The 22,815-nt window shown below is 44.4% G+C and overlaps 1 protein-coding gene across 2 annotated transcripts in view; it reads left to right on the plus strand.

Moving 5' to 3' along the window:
- NPHP4 (nephrocystin 4) overlaps window positions 1–22,815 on the plus strand; it is a 353,374-nt gene that overhangs the window by 189,224 nt on the left and 141,335 nt on the right. The gene's annotated exons all lie outside the window — the stretch shown is intronic.

Consider the following 22,815-nt stretch of genomic DNA (forward strand, 5'->3'; position numbering starts at 1 on the left):
AACAGTCATTAATGGCTTCCTTTACAGCTTTTTTCGAATGGTCATTGAAGGTGATGGCACGCACATTGCACTCTTAGCTTGTGCTGATCCGAATATTTAAAATATACTTAAAGGAGCAGTCCACTTAACTATCTCATATACAACTTGTAAAAAAGGCTGGTTCTGTCCACTTGCTCCAGTAGGGTTTTTGGATGTCAGAATAGGGTTCTGCGCCTAGGACCCTTCTTTGGGAGCCTATAAGAAAAAATGTCTTCTGCACTGGAGGAACAACGCGTCTATGTATTGCATGGCATGAACCACTACATTTATTTACTGTGGCCGCTGCACTAGATAATGCTGTATACATTAGGATAATTCAGGCCATTCCCTCTGCTGTTGGTCGGACCGGCCGGCCGTCTTGTGAAAAGGGCCTCCCCACACTTGCCCGACAGATGATAGTGGGGAAAAGAATTGGGCATGTTGAATTTGAATGGATAGGTCAGGATGGATAGCTGACAACTATCTAAGGTGTATGGGCTCCTTAAGGCCAGACAAAGTCTTCTCTCATTGCTGGAGGTTCCATGAACCGGACCTTTTGGTTGAAGGCTGGCCACCGGGACAGCCATCTTTAGAGAAGGGGCGGTCTCCTTGAAACTACCCCTAATTTGTCCAAATCCACATTAAATATTGAAAAAATATCTTGTTTGGATGTTGGGTTACATGAAGTTTTCTTCTCTATTGGCTTCATTCAGAATTCTGGGTACCGGAGAGCATTAACACATGACAAGGAATAAGCCAGTCAGTGCAAGATGGAGAACATTAAGCCAGTCAGTTAGCTGCAGATGTGAAATGTTTCTAAAGGCAAAGTTAAGGTGGCCATACACATTCAATATCTGTCCACCTCTCCATACACATGTACGCTAAGCTTGACTTGGCTCGGCATGTGTTCTGAATTGGGAGTAAGCCATTTTCAGTAAGCCATAGTGGTATCTTATCCCCCCCCCCCCCGACATCTGCTCAATGAATGTCATGCAAATCTCTAATACATTTTAACTGTTCAGTGGCTTCAGCTGACCTTGGTCTAATGTGTGTAACCTCCTAAAGCGGTTGTCCAGCCAATAATTTTTTTTAACGGTCCAAAAGCCATAAAAGAAAACACAAAAAGGGACACTTCCCTTACTAATACTCCAGTACTTTTTGAGTCTTTGCTGATCTTTACCAACTCCTTCCTCTCCACACGCGACTGAGCCAGTCGTTGGCTGAGACAGATCACCACTCCGGCCAGTGATAGGCTGAAAGGTCATTTCCTAAGAGTACTGGAAGAAGAGACCAACAAAGTCTCGGGAATCATTAGACCAGTGGGATACTTTTTTTATTTTTTATTTTTTTTCCATTCCAACCCTTTTTAAAAATGAAAAAGATAGACTCTAGAGTTGAGCAAAAAGATTTGTCTCCAGTCCGGTCCTCTGTTTTAGCCAGACGATGGCATTTCCTAGAATCCTAGAATGTTAGAGTTGGAAGGTACATCCAGGGTCATCGTGACCAGCATCCTGGGCATCTTTTGCCATTACCAGGCCCCATGATGATGTGAGGTCTACAAATGAAGACTGACCTGGTCTGGCTTGCCATGGAGGACTGCACTGGACTGGACACGGACCAGGACAACGAGAATCTTCTTGATCAACTCTACTACTAATAGACCAAGGAGAAAAGTAATCAGCTCGAAACTCTGCTTAGTATGGGGTGGTGTTCTTCTGGAGCTCTTGGTCCTATGCTATCACACTTAGGTGGGGTTCTAAGGTAAGGTCTACTTTAAAAACCAGTTGGTGGGGATTTCATTATTTTTTTTTTTGAAGCCCTCGCAGGGTTTTTCATAACGGAAACGGGAATGTTGCCGATACTTAACTCTCATAGTAATCTTGAGATTACTACCTATCTCATGGCACAAGAAGCTTTGTAGCTCTCGTTCCAGGGCAATGAATCCCATAATAATTATCCAATTTTTAAAATCCAGACACAAAAATGGAATAACTCTAAATTGCCTTTACAGCACATAAGTTATAGACCTGCACATGATTTATAGTTGACATTCTCTTGTTTTTACTCCTGACCGATGTGAAATGATGAGATGGGGGCCAGAGGCGAGGATGGGGGAGATTGGGGAGGATTGCAGGGATCAGAACATGATAGTAAGCAGTCTGAAAGGTTTTTCTGGGAGACTTTTCACTATTGTGTGGCATCTGAATAATTTATCCAGGTACCAAAACAACTAATGCTACATTGTAAATTCCCAGCATATTCGCTGCCTCCATAGCTTCCGGCTCACTGACCTTCACCACTCTCTGTAAGAATAGAGACAATCAGCCTCCATGTACTAATATCCCACACACAAGGCGATTTATGACGTCCTCTCCGCACAGCCCTGCACGTCCATTAACACTTTGGAAGGTAGCTGCAGATATATTGTATTTATTATTAAAGGAGATAGTTTGGATGTATTATTAAAGAGGTTGTCCAGGCTTATTTAAATATAGAGTATTCACAGCTCAATTAATAGTTCTGCAACTTTCTAGTACATGGTGTTCTCAATTCGCTGGAGTAGGATGCGGCAAATTCTGTTGTGCACCAGGACAAGAAAGCCCTCCAGTCATGGACACTTTTGTGTCGTAATATCATGATGAAAGTATGGCTTAAAAATGGACACAAAAAAAAAAATCACAATTTTTGCACAGCTTAAAAAATTGGGCTTTTGTGTTTTTAAATTTGTTTTCTTCGTCATTTTCAAGATGTCTGCTTGCTGTCAGTAAATTGGAGCATGCTTTACATTCAGTGGCTCAAAACCTATCCTAAACAAAGGCTAAAAAATACTGTATCAATGATTTCATTATAAAGCGTGAAAGCACTTACTGATCTACTGTACCGCTTTAATTCTCCTTGAGAAAGCCACCTGGCGAAACGTACGTCGGGGTCTTGGGGTGTATTATCCTGTGTTATTCCCTGTTCATATGGTATGTCTGCTTGTATGGGTAGTCTGCTTGTTTGATATTTGCTGTGGTTCTCCCATACTTAGAATCTATCCACTTGGATTTTTTTGTATATTTAATGATCCTGCGACTATATCTATATACAGATTTATACATTTCTTTTGGGAAGATAAGCCTGTTCATTTTATTATTCCCTCTTTCTATACGTTTCACTATGAAACTTCCCCTGTGTATGGCCCCCTCCCCCATATATCTTTTTAAGTATTTTTATCTTGATGTACTAATAAAATTTATATCTTTTTGAGAAAACCTTTTTTTGTTTTTTCACGTTTATTGGTAGAATATAATACTGCTTTAATAGACAATATTTAATAGACAATATTTCCAGCCCCTCGCGGTCATCCGAGTCCTCCCTATTCTGACACCATTCAGGGGGGGAAGCAGAGGTCCAGATTAGTCATAGAACAGGACCCCTTATTGTTATCTGCTTAGGCGGAGAAACAAGAAAAGGTTGCTGGGACTTGCAGTCGGGAGGACGTAAACCAGCTGCTCCGACCTCAGATCGGGGAGCGATATATCCTAAATTACTTATTAGCTATGAGAAAATGCATAGTAATATTTTATTTTGTTTGACACTTTTTTTATTAATTAGCTGTTGTATAAACTTAGACCTCAAAAAATTACCTGTTTAAATATTTTTATCTTTTTATTTTATGCTAAATGTATTTTTTTCTTTATTTTTTTTTTTATAATATTTCACTTTTCCTTGTTACTATATTAAAAAAAATCTTGCCTTTTTTACACTGGCTACTATGCCATTTTTTTTTTAAACTCTTCTTGCACCTGTTCTGTAAAGGTAACTTTTCAGCAGTCTCATTAGCGTTACAGACACGATTACAATGACTGGTCAAACATGATAACAGAGGATCCAGCAATCACAAAAGTTGATGTCACAGCTCACCCTCCCTTCACAAAGTCCTTTGCTCGGATTAGAGCATGCTCAGATAATACTTCTATACCAGAGATGTCAAACTCAAATACACAGACGGCCAAAATTAAAAGCTTGGACAAAGTCACGGGCCAGGCTTGATATTTATTAAAAAAAATGTCTTCAATTGAGGACGTTTTTCCTTATCAAATATAACAATAACGATTAACTTTTTTATATGGAAACAAACTTGAACAAAGTACATTTTAATTAATAGATTTTAGAATAAAATATTGGAATAATATAATGCATTATGAAAGAGCAGTAAAAAGAATATGGCCAAATGGCATAATTTAAATATGTAATAACAAAGGATAAAAAACCTTGAATAATACAGATAATAAAGTATGATGCCAAAAAAGTGCCCCCAAACACAGTATACCCCCCACAGTGAATTCCTTTACAGTACCCTCCACTTGCATGTTATGATGACCCTAATGTACTCCCCTCACTCAATCCCTCCAATAAAGAATGATGACCCCATTGCAGTATGATTCTTCAACTGTAATCCTCACACAGCCCTCCATACAGTATAATGGGCACAAAAAATGTCCCATACAATATAATGGGCCCCACATAGTGCTCCATACAGTATAATGGGCCCCACATAGTGCTCCATACAATATAATGGGCCCCACATAGTGCTCCATACAATATAATGGGCCCCACATAGTGCTCCATACAGTATAATGGGCCCCACATAGTGCTCCATACAGTATAATGGGCCCCACATAGTGCTCCATACAGTATAATGGGCCCCACATAGTGCTCCATGCAGTATAATGGGCCCCACAATGCCCTCCATACAGAATAATGGGCCCCCACAATGCCCTCCATACAGAATAATGGGCCCCACATAGTCCTCCATACAGAATAATGAGCCCCACATAGTCCTCCATATAGTATAATGGCCTCACATAGTCCTCCATACAGTATAATGGGCACAAAAATGTCCCATACAATATAATGGGCCCCACATAGTGCTCCATACAGTATAATGGGCCCCAACATAGTGCTCCATACAGTATAATGGGCTCCACATAGTGCTCCATACAGTATAATGGGCCCCACAATGCCCTCCATACATTATAATGGGCCCCACAATGCCCTCCATACATTATAATGGGCCCCACATAGTCCTCCATACAGAATAATGAGCCCCACATAGTCCTCTATATAGTATAATGGCCTCACATAGTCCTCCATATAGTATAATGGCCTCACATAGTCCTCCATACAGTATAATGGGCCCCACATAGTCCTCCATATAGTATAATGGCCTCACATAGTCCTCCATACAGTATAATGGTCCCCACATAGTGCTCCATACAGTCTAATGGGCCCCACAATGCCCTCCATACATTATAATGAGCCCCGCATAGTCCTCCATACAAAATAATGGGCCCTACATAGTCCTCCATACAGAATAATGGGCCCCACATAGTCCTCCATACAGAATAATGGGCCCCACATAGTCCTCCATACAGAATAATGGGCCCCACATATTGTTTATATAGGTAGTGAGCATGGAAGGCAGCTTTGGGCATGGTCCCTAATGAGTCATTACAGTGGGAAACTTAAAGATCTTAATTGCTGAGCCTCCATCCTCATTCAGGTGCAAACAAGACATAAATACCATATGACTCATAATTAAAGTTCCAACTAACTTAATTCCAACTTTATTGACCAGGGTGGATTGGCAATGCTGGGAAACGTCTATATGCAAATCATGTACCTTCGATATGTTACAGCACATAAATTAGCACTTTTGACTTGTTTATTTCACATCATACTGTATTTGTGATTTTGTAACTGTTTATTATTAGACAGTTGTTCCAATTCCATCTCCTGTCTTTATTATTTGCAGTTATCAAAACTTCGAATGAAAAAAAAAAAATCCAAAAGTGGCAAAAGCCTGAAGAACTAATGATTAACTCATCAGTTCACATCTGTAGAGGAAATATATTGATTATAATGAGTTAACCCCTTCTGGGGCAAATGTTCACTACTTTGTTTATTCCTCCCCTAATTCCAAGATATATAACTTTTTTTGTATTTTTGCGTCTAAATAGCTACACAAGGGCTTTTTTTTTGTGTAACAAGCTGTGGTTATTTTACTCACTTATGCAGCACCATCATAGTCCACAGCGCTTTACTGACATTATCTTCACTTTGAGCCCATTGGGGCTCACAGTCTAAATTCCCTATCAATATGTCTTTGGAGTGTGGGAAGAAACCCACACAAAATGAAGGAGAACATATAATGCTCCTTGCAGATGTTGTGGGATTTGAACCCAGAACCCCACTGCTGCCAGTCAACAGTGCTAACCACTAGTGATGAGCGGGTATGTACAGTTAACCCTTTCGGCGAGTATGCTCTTGCGTGTACCAAGTATCTTCAGCGTACTCGGTGATATGTTTGAATGACTCCCGTGTGCATGATTTGCAACTATTTGACAGCTTTAATATATGTGAGGAATGCTTGTTTCTTTTGCATTCCTCACATGTATTAAAGCTGTCAAACAGTCGCAAATCACGCACACGGGAGTGATTCAAACATATCACCGACTACGCTAAAGATACTCTGTACTCGCCCGAGCATACTCTCCGAAAGGGTTAACCGAACATACTCGCTCATCACTACTAACCACTAAGCTACGATTCAAGTTACTGAAAAATTGTACTACAATTTTACATTTATTTTACTAAAAAAGTGGAAAATTCCAAGTGCAGTGAAACTGTTACAATTCTGTTGTCGGGTATCCTGGGGCCAGGGGCTCCTTCCCTGTCCCTAATGCTAGGGGCGCCTTGCTATCCTTGCTCCCCAGATTACTTCTGATGGTGAAGATGCTGGGGCCACGTGCCTTGCTGAAATCCTGAATCGGCCCTCATTTGTCTCCTCTCCCAGCCAGGGAAGTGGGGTGGAATAGTGTATGTATATACACAAACCAGACCAACAAGGAAGGACATACAGGGATAACTGAAAATACCAATCATACAAATATGCACTCATAGACAACCGAGAGGAACACCGGGGAGAAAAGGAAGGAAAGCCAAATAGGAGAGGTTGAGGATTTGCACACAGCCGAAACACTTAGCAACAGTCAAAGATAAACATTCCAAATGCCTCTACTAACAACCGACTCCTCCGCTCTACACCAGGCAGTACAAGACCTTAACACTGGCAATCTGGATATATAGGTGAGGGGAATGGTCAATACTGAACAGCGAACCTGGGACGCTTCAGAGCTTCCAAGCTGAACAGATTAACCCCTGCACAACTAAAAGAAACCTGCAGTGTTTAATATGAAGGTGAAGTGTTTCTGATCAGTGTAGGAGTAGGGGAAATAAACTAGAACATTGTGGGAAGGGAAGCAAAAGGCCAGGGAAAGCCATACAGCAAACAAATACCATTGAGAGCTCTGCTATTAAAAGTGGAAAGGAAGAACAAAGATAAAAAAAAATATCTGAAAAAAAATATTGGAGAAAGAGAAACCGATCACAAACTAAGATGTTTCTATACAAATGCACAGAGCATGTGCAACAGACAAGGAGAATTGGAGCTACTAACGCAGGAAAATAAATATGATGTCATTGGCATCACTGAAACTTGGTGGGACGATACACATGATTGGAATACAAGGCTAGGACGGTGTAACGTATTTGCTAGAAACAGACTTCAAGGGGTTTTCCCACGAACAAAAGTTAATTTTAATCAATAGATCTTGGAATAGTAATAACTTCCACAATTGGATGTGTTTAAATAAAATGTTCCTGTGCTGAGATAATCTTATAAATGTGTCCCTGCTGTGTACTGTGTAATGGCTGTGTCTGACTGTGCAGGAGCACGGTCTGATCATACCACAGCTCCTGGGCAGGGGAGGAAAAAAAAGAGTATGCAGACACTACTGTACAGTACAGTTTAAAAACAGGCAGGGAAATGTCTTACCTCACAGAAAAAAATCTGCTGCTATCCCATGCTGTTATGTTTGTATACTCTCTAATTTCTCCCTCCCTGCCCAGGAGCTGTGGTATGATCAAACCATGTTCCTGCACGGTCAGACACAGCCATTACACAGTACTCAGCAGGGGCACATTTATAAGATTATCTCAGCACAGGAACATTTTATTTAAACACTTCCAATTGTGGAACTTATTATTATGCCAAGATCTATTGATTAAAATTAACTGTTGTTCGTGGGAAAACCCCCTTTAATAAACGGGGAGGAGGTGTCGCATTGTATGTTAGAAAAACGTATATCTCCACTGAGATTGAAGCTTCAGAGACTGGGAGTTCTGTGGAAACTGTTTGGGTAAGAATACAAGGAGAGAACAACGGAATGGACACCATTGTAGGCATACACTATAGGCCACCTGTGCAAGCTGAAGCTATGGATGAACTCTTTATGCGTCAGATGGCCAAGTTATCATAAAATTATGATGATGTGATCATGGGAGATTTCAACTATCCAGACATTTGTTAGGAATCTCTCTCAGGCAAAAGTAACAGGTTCAGCAAATTCTTATCCTATCTTGCTGACAACTTTTTATTCCAAAAAGTAGATGAGAGAACAAGGGGATCTGCTACATTAGATCTAATTCTTACCAACAGGGAGGAATTGGTTGAGGAAGTAAAGGTGGCTGAGAATTTAGTAGGCAGCGATCATGCTATCATAGAATTTTGGATAACTAGAGGAGGAACACATGTGAAGAGTCAGACTTCAAGGTTGGATTTCAGAAAGGCAGATTTTAAGGGATTCAGAAAGAGGATAGGAGGGATCCAATCGCTGGGTGTCCTGAAGGACAGGAATTTCCAGGGAGGATGGGAAATTTTGAAAAATTAGATTCTCAAAGCACAATCATTAACCATCCCTAAAGGGGAAGAATAGGAAGCATTTAAGGAAACCAGGATGGATGAACACAGAGCTAATCACGTGCTAAAAAGGAAGAAAGAAATGTTTATCAAATGGAAAGAGGGAGGCATATCTAAAGACAAATATAATGCTGGCTGCAGAACCTGTAGGGCACATATCAGATTAGCTAAAGCTGACAATGAATTAAGTCTTGCAAGAGATGTCAAAAGCAATAAGAAAGGATTTTGGGGGTATGTCAAGAAAAGTAAAAGAAAAGTCAAAGATGCTATAGGATTTTTACAGGATGAAAATGGTAAAGTGTTAAAAAATGATGCCGAGAAGGCAAAACTTTTACATTTCTATTTTGCATCTGTTTTCTCTAAGTAAATGTAACATCAACTGATCTTCACTGTCCTATTGAAGGAATAGAAGAATCCACACTATCTATAAACAAAGAGATAGTGAGGGAATACTTAGCTAACGTAAATGAATTCAAGTTTCCAGGTCAAGATGAATTACATCCTGGGGGTACTGAAGGAGTCAGCATGGGTTTGTAACTAATAAGTCATGTCAGACTAACTTAATTTCCTTCTATGACAGAATCACTGACTAGGTGGATCAGGGAAACGCAGTAGATATAGTATATATTGACTTCAGCAAAGCATTTGACAGAGTATCTCATACTATTCTTATTGAAAAAATGACCAACTATGGAATGGACAAGGTAACTGTTAGGTGGATTCACAACTGGCTCAGTGATCGGACCCAAAGAGTGGTCATAAATGGTTGCACATCCAGTTGGATGAATGGCTCAAGTTGGGTACCACAAGGCTCTGTCCTGGGCCCTGTGTTGTACAACATCTTCATCAATGATTTAGATGAAGGAATTGAGGGTAAACTGATTAAATTTGCCGATGACACAAAGCTAGGAAGGATAGCTAATACTAGAGAAGAGAGAGAGAGAGGATTCAAAAAGATCTAAACAAACTGAAACTGTAGACAGCAACTAACAGAATGATTTATAACAAAAAGAAATGCAAAGTCCTACATCTGGGAAAGAAAAATAAAAAACGTATATACAGAATGGGAGGAGTAGGGCTAAGCAGCAGCACATGTGAAATAGACTTGTGTATACTAATAGATCACAGACTGCACATGAGTCAACAGTGTGATGCAGCAGCAAAAATGGCAAACAATTCTGGGTTGCATTAACAGAAGCATACAGTCTAGATCACATGAAGTAATTATTCCCACTCTGCTCCTCCTTGGTCAGATCTCATCTGGAATACTGTATCCAGTTTTGGGCACCACATTTTAAAAAAGACATCGAAAAACTGGAGAAAGTTCAGAGAAGAGCTACCAGGATGTTGACCGGTCTGCGAACAATGTCCTATGAGAAACGGTTACAGGATCTGGGAATGTTTAGCTTGCAAAAGAGAAGACTGAGAAGAGACTTAATAGCTTGTTACAAATATCTCAAGGGCTGTCACACTGTAGAGGGATCAGCTTAATTCTCATTTGCACAAAGAAAGACTAGAAGCAATGGGATGAGACTGAATGGGAGAAGATAATTAGATATTAGAAAAAACTTTTTGACTGTGAGGGTGATCAATGAGTGGAACAGGCGGCCACGAGAGGTGGCGAGTTCTTCAATGGAAGTCTTCAAACAGAGGCTGAACCTGTCTGTTTTTTTTTATTGGTACCATTTTTAAGTATATGCAAAATTTTGATAGCTTTTCATTGCATTTTTATTATTAAGTGTTGATTCTGCAATTTTGTTTTTTTTACTTTGAGTTAATTAGTAGTAACTGGCAATGCCAACTATGTATATTTAATTTCTATATTTTTTCTATGGGAATAAAGGGTGATTCAAACCTTTGTTTTTTATTATTACTTTTTTTAAATTTGCAATTTTTTTTTTTTTATTACTTTTGACTTGCATTTCAATCCCCGTAGATGGCTTGATCTTGTCCTATATACTACAATACTTTAGTATTGCAGTATATAGTGAAATTAATAATCTCCTAGGAAGCCTAGCCACATGTCCTGTGTTAAAGTGTATCTGTAATTTTAGTTGACCTTTACGAATAAGCTTTTGTGTGTGTACAAGAGGAATAACACAATTTCTGGTTATTTTATAACATGTATCCTGCAGTTTTCTCCTCTGCAGGTTATATCTCTGATATTCAGCTGTTTCTGAGTTTGTAGTGGAGATGAGCTGCAATGATGTCTTCCATACACTGCACACATAATCATAAGGTATTTCTGCCCTTCTGTCTCTGTATACCACATGTTCAGAAGAAGCAGAGCAGTATTATTGTGGGCATCATACAGATGTACTGAGCAGTGTGGCTGTGAATCCAGCACTGGATTAGGTTAAAGGGACACTGTCAGCGGGATTTCACCCCCCATCCCTCCAAAAAAAACTTTATATGTGCATGTAGCTCTTTCAAAGACAAGTCCAGCAATACTTTTACATAGTCTATCTGTTCCTCCGTTACTGAGAAATCAGTGTTTAAATTTTTATGCAAGTGCGGCTGTAGATCTGAAGCCTCTGTCACTCCAGCTCTATTCCCTGCCCAGTGTCACCTCCTCCTGCTTGACTGACAGCCTCTGTGCTGTGTGACTTCACGCAAAGAAGCCATAAGTCTAGCTGGAGAGAGCGATGCTGGGCGGGAAATAGATCGGGAGTGACAGAGGCTTCAGATCTACCATAGCTCTTCAGCCTCATTTGCATATCAATTCAAATGCTGATTAGTCAGAACAGACTGGCAATGTAAAGGTATTGCTGGACTAGATGTGCATATAAATACTTTTGCGATGTGAAATCCTACTGACAGATTCCCTTTAAACACCTACTATAATATGTCCTTCCCTCTGAGCCCCCGATTTAAAAATGAACTCTCTACTTAAACTTTTAGGCTATGTTCACACGTTGCGTTTTTGCAGCATTTTTTTGCTGCTTTTTATGCAAAAAGCTGTGTTTTACAGTACCAGCAAAGTCTGAGATTTCAGAAATCTCATGCACAGAGTTTTTTTTCCTGACTGTTTTGTCAAAGAGCTGTGTTTTTGCAAACTGCTACATGTCACTTCTTTCAGCGTTTTTGCAGCATTTTTCACCCATAGAAAGCAATGAGTAAGTGCAAAAACGCAGCAGCGAAACGCAGGTATCAGATTTTGCTGCGTTTTTGGGGGCCAAAACCTGAGGAAGTTGAATCATGATTTTTTTTTTTTTTATGCACTAAACTTTATTAGCATGCACAAGAGACAAATGTACAACTGACAAAAACGCTGCAAAACCTGCTTTTTTGACATTGCTTCTTTGCTGCCAAGAGAGCAGATTTTGCCTGCGGACAAAAACGCAACGTTTGAACATAGCCTTATATTGGATCATAGAAATGGCCTAATCTAAAAATGAGCTATTCTGGAATAAACTTTTCTTTTAAATGGGTTGTCTCATCCGTGATCAGCAGTTATGATCGGAGGATCCTGTGTCTGGCCAATGTGGCAAAATTGGCAACTTTTGTCAACATCTTCTCATTACCTCTGTAGCGTCCTCTGCAGGGGAGATGTAACATTGCATGGTGGCGACTCATTTCATTCTATTGCATGGATCGTCTCTCAGCTCTGGCTCATCGGAGGTGTTTTAGAACATCTCTATGGCCAACAAGTTATATGGGCTGTGGTTGCATTTATGAGACAACCCCAAACCCCAACCTGCAAAACTTACAAGATATATCTGTAACGGGTCTGGGAGGTGGAATCTCAGAGCAACTATACAAAGGGGCAGTCCTTGTAAGGAAGCGGGTGGCTCCCAGGGAAGGCGGGCAGGTAGTCACAGCAAGTGACAGGGACAGTCTCTAGACAGGTGGATGGTCACGGCAAGTGACAGCAGGGTAAGAGTCTCTAGATTGGCTAGCAGGCAGGTAGCAGGTGAGCGCTCCCAGGTGAGCGTGCAAGAGTCTCTGGATAGGCGGGTGGTCATGGCAAGTGACGGCAGAGCCTCCAGGTAGGCTAGCAGGCAGATAGCAGGTGAGCGCTCCCAGGTGAGCGGGCAAGAGTCTCTGGACAGGCAGGTGGTCACGGCAAGTGACGGCAGAGCCTCCTGGTAGGCTAGCAGGCAGGTAGCAGGTGAGCGCTCCCAGGTGAGCTGGCAAGAGTCTCTGGACGGGCAGGTGGTCACAGCAAGTGACGGCAGAGCCTCCAGGTAGGCTAGCAGGCAGGTAGCAGGTGAGCGCTCCCAGGTGAGCGGGCGGGCAGATCCATAGACAGACTGACAGGTGATGGAAGGCAGACTGTCGGACCGCAGGAATGCAAGCAGATAGACAGGAATCTGGCAGGTATCAAGCAGAGGTCTGGTAGGTAACTGGCAGGTATCTGGTAACGGGACCTGAGGGCTGAAGCAGAGTTGAACGGCTTTGCAACAACATTGCTCGGGCACCTCCATTTTGGAGGAGGTGCCTTATATATGGTGAGGTCCTCCGGCCATTGGCCGGGGACTCCTTAGGACGGCGCGCGCGGCCCCTTTAAGAGAGGGGGAGCGCGCGCCCTAAGCACAGAGGCCGGGAAGCAGCGCGTGCTGCCAGCAGAGCGGGAGGAAGCCGCCGGGCACGGAGCGGAGAGGTGAGGGGAACGGCATCCCTGCCTAGCAGGAGGCAGGGACGCCGATGCTACAGTACCCCCCCCCTTTAGGCCCCCCCTTTTTTAGGCTAGAGAGAAATTTATCAAGGATGAGAGGGGCATGGATGTTCTCCCGGGGCTCCCATGTTCTCTCCTCAGGACCAAACCCCTTCCAATCCACTAGAAAAAAGGGCTTTCCTCTTACCCTTTTGGTGGCCAGAATGTTCTCTACCTCAAACTCGTTTTCAGCGGAAACCGGAGCAGGAGGCGCACCTGTAGACTTGGAAAAAGAGTTAAGTACTACGGTTTTGAGAAGAGATACATGGAAGGAGTTAGGAATCCGCAAATTGGCCGGGAGTTTCAATTTATAGGCCACCGGATTGATCTGTTTGATAACTTCCAGTGGACCGATGAACCGAGGCCCTAACTTGTAGGAAGGAATCTTGAGCCGGACATATTTGGACGAGAGCCAGACCTTATCACCAGGACGGAATTGTGGTGGATCCAGACGTCTTTTGTCAGCCTGTTTTTTCATCCGCTCGGATGACTGAAGAAGTGCGGATCTGGTACTTTCCCAAATGGAGGAGAATTCGTTAAAGAGAGATTCCGCAGCCGGATTGTCCACCGAGGTGGAGACGGGAATCGGGATCCGAGGATGCTGACCGAAGACTACAAAAAACGGGGATTTAGAGGAAGATTCGCTCTCGTGATTATTGTAAGAAAATTCGGCCCACGGTAAAAGATCCACCCAGTCGGAATGGTGAGCATTAACAAAGTGCCGGAGGTAACTGGTTAAAATTTGGTTGATCCGTTCTAGTTGGCCATTGGACTGTGGGTGATAGGCAGAAGAAAAGTCCAAGGTGACCCCCAGCAGTTTACACATGGCTCGCCAAAAATGAGAGGTGAACTGAACCCCTCGGTCGGATACGATGTGGAGAGGAAGACCATGAAGACGGAAGACATGATGAATAAAGTCTTTAGCTAACTCTGATGCAGACGGGAGACCCGGCAGGGGAATAAAGTGAGCCATTTTGGAAAAGCGGTCAGCGACCACCCATATGACCGTGCAACCGGCAGAGACAGGGAGGTCCGTAATAAAGTGCATAGCTATACGCTGCCACGGGGCAGCAGGTACAGGAAGAGGAAGGAGACGGCCGGCTGGCAGATGTCTCGGAACCTTGTTGCGGGCGCAGGACACACAGGCTGAAACAAAGTCTATTACGTCCTTGTGCAGGGTAGGCCACAAGTAATGCCGGGAAATTAGCTGGAGGGTCTTTTTCTGACCAGCGTGGCCAGCTAGCTTGGACGAGTGTCCCCAGTGTAGAACCCTCTCACGATCAGGAACAGATACGAACGTCTTACCGGGTGGAAGACTATTTAGAGTCACGGGGGCCACCTGCATTACTTTGGCGGGGTCAATGATGTGTTTAGGCTCCTCCTCAAGATCAGAGACCAAAAAGGATCGGGATAAGGCATCAGCTTTGATGTTCTTGTCAGCCGGGCGAAAATTATTGAAATTAAAGCGGGCGAAGAACAAGGACCACCGGGCCTGGCGCGGGTTAAGTCTCTGGGCACTTTGGAGGTAAGCCGAGTTCTTGTGGTCCGTGTAAATTATTACCGGGTGAAGAGCCCCCTCGAGCAAGTAACGCCACTCCTCCAGTGCCAGCTTAATGGCCAACAATTCTCGGTCTCCTATGGAATAATTGCGCTCAGAAGAGGAGAAGAGTTTGGAGAAGAAGCCGCAGGTTACCATTCTTCCGGAAGACGACTTTTGGGTAAGTACTGCTCCTTCTCCGGAGGAGGAAGCGTCGACTTCTAGAAAGAATTGTTTGTTGCCGTCCGGACGATGCAGCACAGGGGCGGAGGAAAAAGCTCGTTTTAAGGAAAGGAAGGCCTCCTCAGCTTCGGGCGACCATTCTCTGGGATTAGCGCCCTTACGGGTGAGCGCCGAGATAGGGTCAGTCCGGGAAGAGAAGTGCGGAATGAAGAGGCGGTAGTAGTTGGCGAAGCCCAGGAACCGCTGAATAGCCTTCAACCCCTCTGGTCGGGGCCACTTCTGGATGGCAGACAGTTTCTCAGGGTCCATTTGTAGGCCGGTCTGAGAGATTATGTAGCCCAGAAACGGAAGCGAGGTCTGCTCAAAGAGGCACTTCTCATATTTTGCGTAGAGGTGGTTCTGCCTAAGCCTGAGCAGAACCTGATGAACGTCCCTCCGGTAAGTGAGAAGATCCGGAGAGAAGACCAAGATGTCGTCCAGGTACACCACCACGCAGGAGTAGAGAAGGTCACGGAAGATGTCGTTGACCAACTCTTGAAAGACGGCGGGAGCATTACAGAGACCGAAGGGCATTACAAGGTATTCATAGTGGCCGTCCCGGGTGTTGAATGTCGTCTTCCATTCATCCCCCTGACGGATACGGACCAGATTATACGCCCCACGGAGGTCCAACTTGGTGAAGATTCTAGCCCCCCTCAGACGGTCAAATAATTCAGGAATGAGCGGAAGGGGGTATTTATTCTTCACTGTGATCTGGTTAAGGCCTCTATAGTCTATACAGGGACGGAGTGAGCCGTCCTTCTTTTTGACGAAGAAGAAGCCTGCTCCCGCCGGGGAGGTAGATTTCCGGATAAATCCCCGGGCCAGATTCTCCTCAATATATTCAGACATGGGCCGGGTCTCAGCAGCGGACAAAGGGTAAATACGCCCACGGGGAGGAGTAGCGCCGGGCATCAGGTCAATTGGGCAGTCGTATGGTCTATGAGGGGGTAATGACTCAGCCTCTCTTTTATTAAAAACATCCGCAAAAGACCAATAGGGAACCGGTAGGCCGGGTAGATTGGCTGGGGTAGGAGAAGGACGGGCAGGATGAACGGGAACTAAACAAGTCTTATGGCAGTCCTGACCCCAGCGAAGAACTTCTCCGGTCTGCCAATCAAGCACGGGTGCGTGTCTCTGGAGCCAAGGTAGGCCTAGCAAGAGGGCGTGAGAGAGTCTAGGCAGAACATGAAAGAAGATGCTCTCAGAGTGCAGCATTCCCACCTGCAAAGTTATGGATTCGGTGATGAGTTGGATGGGATGAGGTAAGAGGCCTCCATCCACGGCGGCGACAGATAAGGGTACAGCCAGAGGTTTGGTGGGAATGCAGTATTTCTCTACCAGGGACTGAGAAATGAGATTTCCGGCAGCTCCAGAGTCAAGTTGAGCCAGTTCAAAATAACGGTTCTCCCCGCAGATGATAGAGATCGACAGCATTAGAGATGGAGAGGGTTTATTTCTGTCTAGGGCGACCTCTCTGAGCGACCCTAGACACAGGCGTTTCCCGACCTCTCCGGGCAGGAACGGATCCGGTGCTCCTTACTGCCACAGTAGAAGCAGCTCCCCTCGGCTCGGCGCAATTCTTGACGGGTCCTGACCATCTTGGTCTGGTCGACCTGCATAGGCTCGGGTGAGTGCGCCGGGGGAGTAACGGAGGAAGTGACGGGTCTCTGGAAGGTAGGGGCAAGGCGTGGAAACCTCCTCTCACGGGTGGCCTCTTTGGTGCGCTCCTGTAACCGGATGTCAATCCGGGTGGCAAGTGAAATTAAGTCGTCGAGAGTGGTAGGAATGTCCCGACCGGCGAGTTCATCTTTAATACGGCCGGACAGACCCTCCCAGAAGACAGACACCAGAGCGTCGTTATCCCAGGCAAGCTCCGAAGCAAGGGTACGGAACCGTATGGCATATTGACCCACGGTGAGACTTCCTTGGCGGAGGCGTAGCAGAGATGAGGCAGATGAGGTCTTCCGTCCTGGTTCGTCGAAGACCTTCCGGAAAGCCGTGAGAAAGGCTGGCAGGTTGGACACCAGGGGGTCTCCTCTCTCCCATAGAGGATTTAGCCAAGCCAACGCCTCCTCCGTGAGATGGGACATGATGAAGGCTACTTTGGCTCGGTCGGTGGAAAACTGGTGTGCCAGCAGTTCGAAGTGCAGAGTGCACAGGTTAATGAAGCCCCGTGCCTGATCGGGATCTCCGCCAAAACGAGGCGGGGCGGTGAGGCGAAGACCAGGAAGAGATGCCATGGAATTGATGGGCAGCGACGCTGCCGGGGTAGGAGTCGTGCGACTGGAAGCAGGTCCTGAAGAGGTAGTCCGTGTGTCCAGACGGGAGATAACACTACGCAGATGGCTCAGGATGGACTCCTGTTGGGACCTCTGACGGGAAAGTTCATGACATAGGTCCGAGAGCGAGGGAGCTTGGGTGCCACCGGGTTCCATGGCCCGAGCAAACTGTAACGGGTCTGGGAGGTGGAACCTCAGAGCAACTATACAAAGGGGCAGTCCTTGTAAGGAAGCGGGTGGCTCCCAGGGAAGGCGGGCAGGTAGTCATGGCAAGTGACAGGGACAGTCTCTGGGTAGAAGGGCAGGAGGTCACGGCAAGTGACAGGGACAGTCTCTAGACAGGTGGATGGTCACGGCAAGTGACAGCAGGGTAAGAGTCTCTAGATTGGCTAGCAGGCAGGTAGCAGGTGAGCTTTCCCAGGTGAGCGTGCAAGAGTCTCTGGACAGGCGGGTGGTCACGGCAAGTGACGGCAGAGCCTCCAGGTAGGCTAGCAGGCAGATAGCAGGTGAGCGCTCCCAGGTGAGCGGGCAAGAGTCTCTGGACAGGCAGGTGGTCACGGCAAGTGACGGCAGAGCCTCCTGGTAGGCTAGCAGGCAGGTAGCAGGTGAGCGCTCCCAGGTGAGCAGGCAAGAGTCTCTGGACGGGCAGGTGGTCACAGCAAGTGACTGCAGAGCCTCCAGGTAGGCTAGCAGGCAGGTAGCAGGTGAGCAGGCAAGAGTCTCTGGACGGGCAGGTGGTCACAGCAAGTGACGGCAGAGCCTCCAGGTAGGCTAGCAGGCAGGTAGCAGGTGAGCGCTCCCAGGTGAGCGGGCGGGCAGATCCATAGACAGACTGACAGGTGATGGAAGGCAGACTGTCGGACCACAGGAATGCAAGCAGATATACAGGAATCTGGCAGGTATCAAGCAGAGGTCTGGCAGGTATCTGGTAACGGGACCTGAGGGCTGAAGCAGAGTTGAACGGCTTTGCAACAACATTGCTCGGGCACCTCCATTTTGGAGGAGGTGCCTTATATATGGTGAGGTCCTCCGGCCATTGGCCGGGGACTCCTTAGGACGGCGCGCGCGGCCCCTTTAAGAGAGGGGGAGCGCGCGCGCCCTAAGCACAGAGGCCCAGAAGCAGCACGCGCTGCCAGAAGAGCGGGAGGAAGCCGCCGGGCACGGAGCGGAGAGGTGAGGGGAACGGCGTCCCTGCCTAGCAGGAGGCAGGGACGCCGATGCTACAATATCTATTTATTGTCTACTTGTCAAAAGAAACTGAATGTCTATAAAATGCCAATAAAGCTTGACCCAAGTGATCACTCACTGTATGAGCCCCTCAATTTGGAGTCCAGGTAAGCTTCATCTTTCTAGTTGGATGAATGGGGTCTGACCACATTTTATACTCCATTATTCAAAGTGCCTTTGTCCCATGACAGGTGCACTTCAAAAAGGTAAGAAAAACAGAAAATCGATGAGCTGGACCAGTATGATTTATAGTATGTCATTGATCAATAAAACTTTTTTCCAGTCCCAATGGAGTAACATCGTCTCCCATTTAACCACTTTTTCCGCCTGCTGGGTGGAAACCATTTTCGGAGATCATATGAGGCGACACTCGAGAGCATTTGGTTTAATTATACATAACTCACATAACTGAATAGAAGTGGCGTGTCATTCACTTAACTTAATGGAATTGCTTTCAAACTCATTGCCAGCAAAGAAAATGTTACTATTCTGTGATCACTGTGTGTATATAGGGCCTGACCGAAGCTAACCTCATTATATACATATAAAAATCTAACGGTGAAAAAAGCCCCCCCATAATTGGTAAAATTGTAAACTGCCTGTAGAATTGAGCAGTTCACCGTTTATAAAAAAAATCTTCTTTATTCTTAAGAACGCAGGGATTTTTAATTCTATAGTTTACTGCTTGTTGCCTTGACTACCGTCCACCTCTGCAGTGTCGGATTCAGAGTTCCGAGGCAAGGAACTTTTAGAACTTGCAAAAGTTTCGCTGAAGCTTTTTAGATCTGGCCATCTCCAGTCCCCTGAACAAAGAACATGAGAATAACCCTTTATAGTATGGTGTTTTAGAAGTTCATACTAAGGACCGCACTGGTCAGAAACTAGTTGCCCGGATGTTGACTTATAGAGCTGCAGCTCCTATGCAGGTTAGAAGGAGTTAAATCTTTGCTGGACTTAGCTTATTGGTTGCCTGTGGTCACATGATGCGGGAGAACCAGTCATGTCTGCTCTTTTCCTCTTTAAGCTGGTTCCACTGTTCAGGTAATGCCAGCAATAGTTCTCTATCCTGGTCTGGAGAGTTGGACATGTCCTGCTTATTAGTGGTTATTTCTAAAGATGTTGCAAGTGGTGTTTGGTTAACCCTCTCCTTTTTCCCTGGGTGTCTTTGTTGCCTCTCGGGCTGTACACTTTACATTCCTCTGTGTATTTCCCTGAGCGAGTATTGTGAGATTGTGTTTCTGTTTCTGCCCTGTCTTGTTTTGTATTTCCACATACACTGCACAGGCTAGTGCTACTTAGGAGCATAGAAAGGAACCAAGCTCAGGCATCTCCACCTTCAGGGGTAATCCTGGGACAGGGATACCCAGGGACCCCTAGCCTGGGGGTCAGTATAGATGCACATTTGCTATCCCACAGTCTCACTGGGACCGTTTTCAGGGGTATGCAGCAAATGTAGTACCCATTAATAATATTAATTTAAAACTATCATTATTGGGCTACATTGGTTACATCATCAATAGGGATTTTTAGGTTATTGGAATAGCCCAGATTTGCTTACTTCATTAGTGTGGTTGTCTTCTTTTACACTACGACTTGTTATAGAGGTTATCTTTATTACAGACATCCCTTTTAATCTGAGAGTGGCCGCCCTCTTTAACACCTCCGACTACTGGCAAGTATATAATTTTGCCAGCCTTGGATTGAGATGGCTGTGCATGTATTACATGCCAGCTATTCTTATTACTGGACAGTTCATCAGAGTGAGAGCCGTTGCTTTTCAGCAGCTCTCAGATTTGACTTGTGTATGGGAGCCCTAGTTGGGTACCCGAACTATGTTATCCGTAAGCCTTAATAAGACTTAAAAGGACATTTAAAGGGAATCTGTCACCAGGTCTATGGTTCTCAATTTCAAGACAGCATAAAAATTGGGACAGAGATCCTGATTCCAGCATTGGGTCACTTACTGGGCTTTTTACTGTAGATTTGATAAAATCATAGTTTTCTCTGCTGCAGCTCTGCTAGTCCTCTCAATGCTGAGCTCTGTATAACTTCGCCCACATCATTGATTGAGAGCTTCCTGGATACACTGTGCATAGGCTAAAAGCTGCCAATCCGAGATGGGGCGGGGGTTGTCTAAACTCATAAATATTGAGTTCTACATGGCAGTAGATTACTATTGAGAAGACTACCAGAGCTGCAGCATATAAAACAATGTTCAAACTGAACGACAAAAAGAAGCCCAATAAGTGACATACTGACTGAGTCTGTGCCCTAATTCATGCTGCTCTCAAATGGGGCAGCATAAATCTGGTGACCGATTCAGAATCTGAGCCCATTGGAAGGTCTACGGGTCCTCAGTTGGGCCAATGTGGACCCGATAATAATCATGGCTCACCATTCTCCCTCTGTCAATTTCTTCTTTCACTCCGTTCTTTCTGTAAACGTCTCTTTAAACCCATTAAGAGATGAAAAATAAATAAATTTGGAAGTAAACTTTAAGCCGAAGATTAATTCTGCTTTGTAAGTGTTACTCAGCACATCCAGATTTATGTATTGCTGTTATTTTTTAAGATGTAAAAGGGATTAAAAGCACAGTTGCAAGTTGTAACATATATTTAAGTTAAGTAAATGCGACCATTAGTCACGCAGAACATTCTTGAAAGGATGAGAAATCTTTTTGATGCAATACCTAATAAATATGGTTAACACAGTCATTTACATTACTCGCAGCTGTTTGCAAAAGTAAACCAGGCTAATATCCAAGCAACGTAATGCAGTGCCGCTAACAAGGTATCCGCGGATTATATATAGGACCTGCAGGTCAGATGTAAATTATACAGACAGTAGAAGACGGCTGGAAATTGTGTCCCTGTAGAAGAAAAAAAAAATCATGGACTTTTTGAGTAGGCGTTTGATTCTCTTAATCAGTGTTTTTTTTTTCTTTTTACCATTGTCAATGCTATAGGAAAATGTGCACCCCCACACAAAAATTTATATTTCTGCTCACTTTTATCTAGCCTGAATGGAATCTGTCACCAGGTTTTTTTTCTATCCCATTCGAGAGTAGCATGATGTAGGGGTAGAGACCCTGATTCCAGTGATGTATCATTTAGCTTACTGGGTGCAGCAGTTGTGATAAAATCACAGTTTTATCTGCTGCAGATCTAGCAGTTCCCTGAATGCTGAGCCCTTCATAACCCCGCCCACACTACTGATTGGCAGCTTTCTGTGTACACTGTGTATTAAAAAAAAAAGGTGCCAATCAGTGGAGGAGGTGGGGTTATACAGAGCAGTTGGCTAGGTGGCATGAGGGAGCTAGTCCTGTAGTGATAATCTGCTGCTGATAAACACTGATTTTATTGAAACAGCAACACACAGCCTTGTAAGTGACTTATTGCTGGAATCAGGGTCTCTGCCCCTACAACATGCTGCTCTCAGATTACATAGCGAAAACCTAAAATCTCAGAATAGAATTCGGGTGTGTTTATACTTTCTGTTTGATTGTTCCATTTAGAACAGACAAACGGAATAGATGGAATTAACATCCTCTATGTTCCTTTTTGAAAGAGAAGTAGAGGGGCCCTATTGATTTATATAGGGTATTATTGGTTTCCGTTTCTTGTTTATTTTTGGGATCTAAGGGATGTCACTCTCTACAAGGAGAAATGTTATGCCAGGCTTGGCATGTCAGATTAAGGAGACTTATAGGCCTTGCAATGCTCCTCTAGGAAATTAAATATGCAATTAATAAGTCTCCTCACTCTGACATGCCAGGCCTGGCTTGTCACTCTCCACAAGGAGAAACGTTACCCCTTAAATCTCAGTCTTAAGCCTCTCACCAAGCCAAATCAGGTCTCATGCTTTGAACTGACGAGGGGCAATACCCCGAAACACGTGTCTGCAAATTGAGATTCTGGTTTGGCTTTTAACCGAAGTCATATGCCAAAGCTAGTTAAAGGGTCGATATTGATTTTTAGGATTGCTACTTCCAATAGGTGGCGCTAGAGTTCTAGTCCTCTTCCATTGTTTAGTTTTAGAGCTGAAGAAAAACTACCTTTAAAAGACA

Source organism: Phyllobates terribilis, unplaced genomic scaffold, assembly GCF_046119375.1.
Source record: "Phyllobates terribilis strain yellow unplaced genomic scaffold, ASM4611937v1 Scaffold_12__6_contigs__length_324123572, whole genome shotgun sequence".
Classification (NCBI taxonomy): Eukaryota; Metazoa; Chordata; class Amphibia; order Anura; family Dendrobatidae; genus Phyllobates; species Phyllobates terribilis.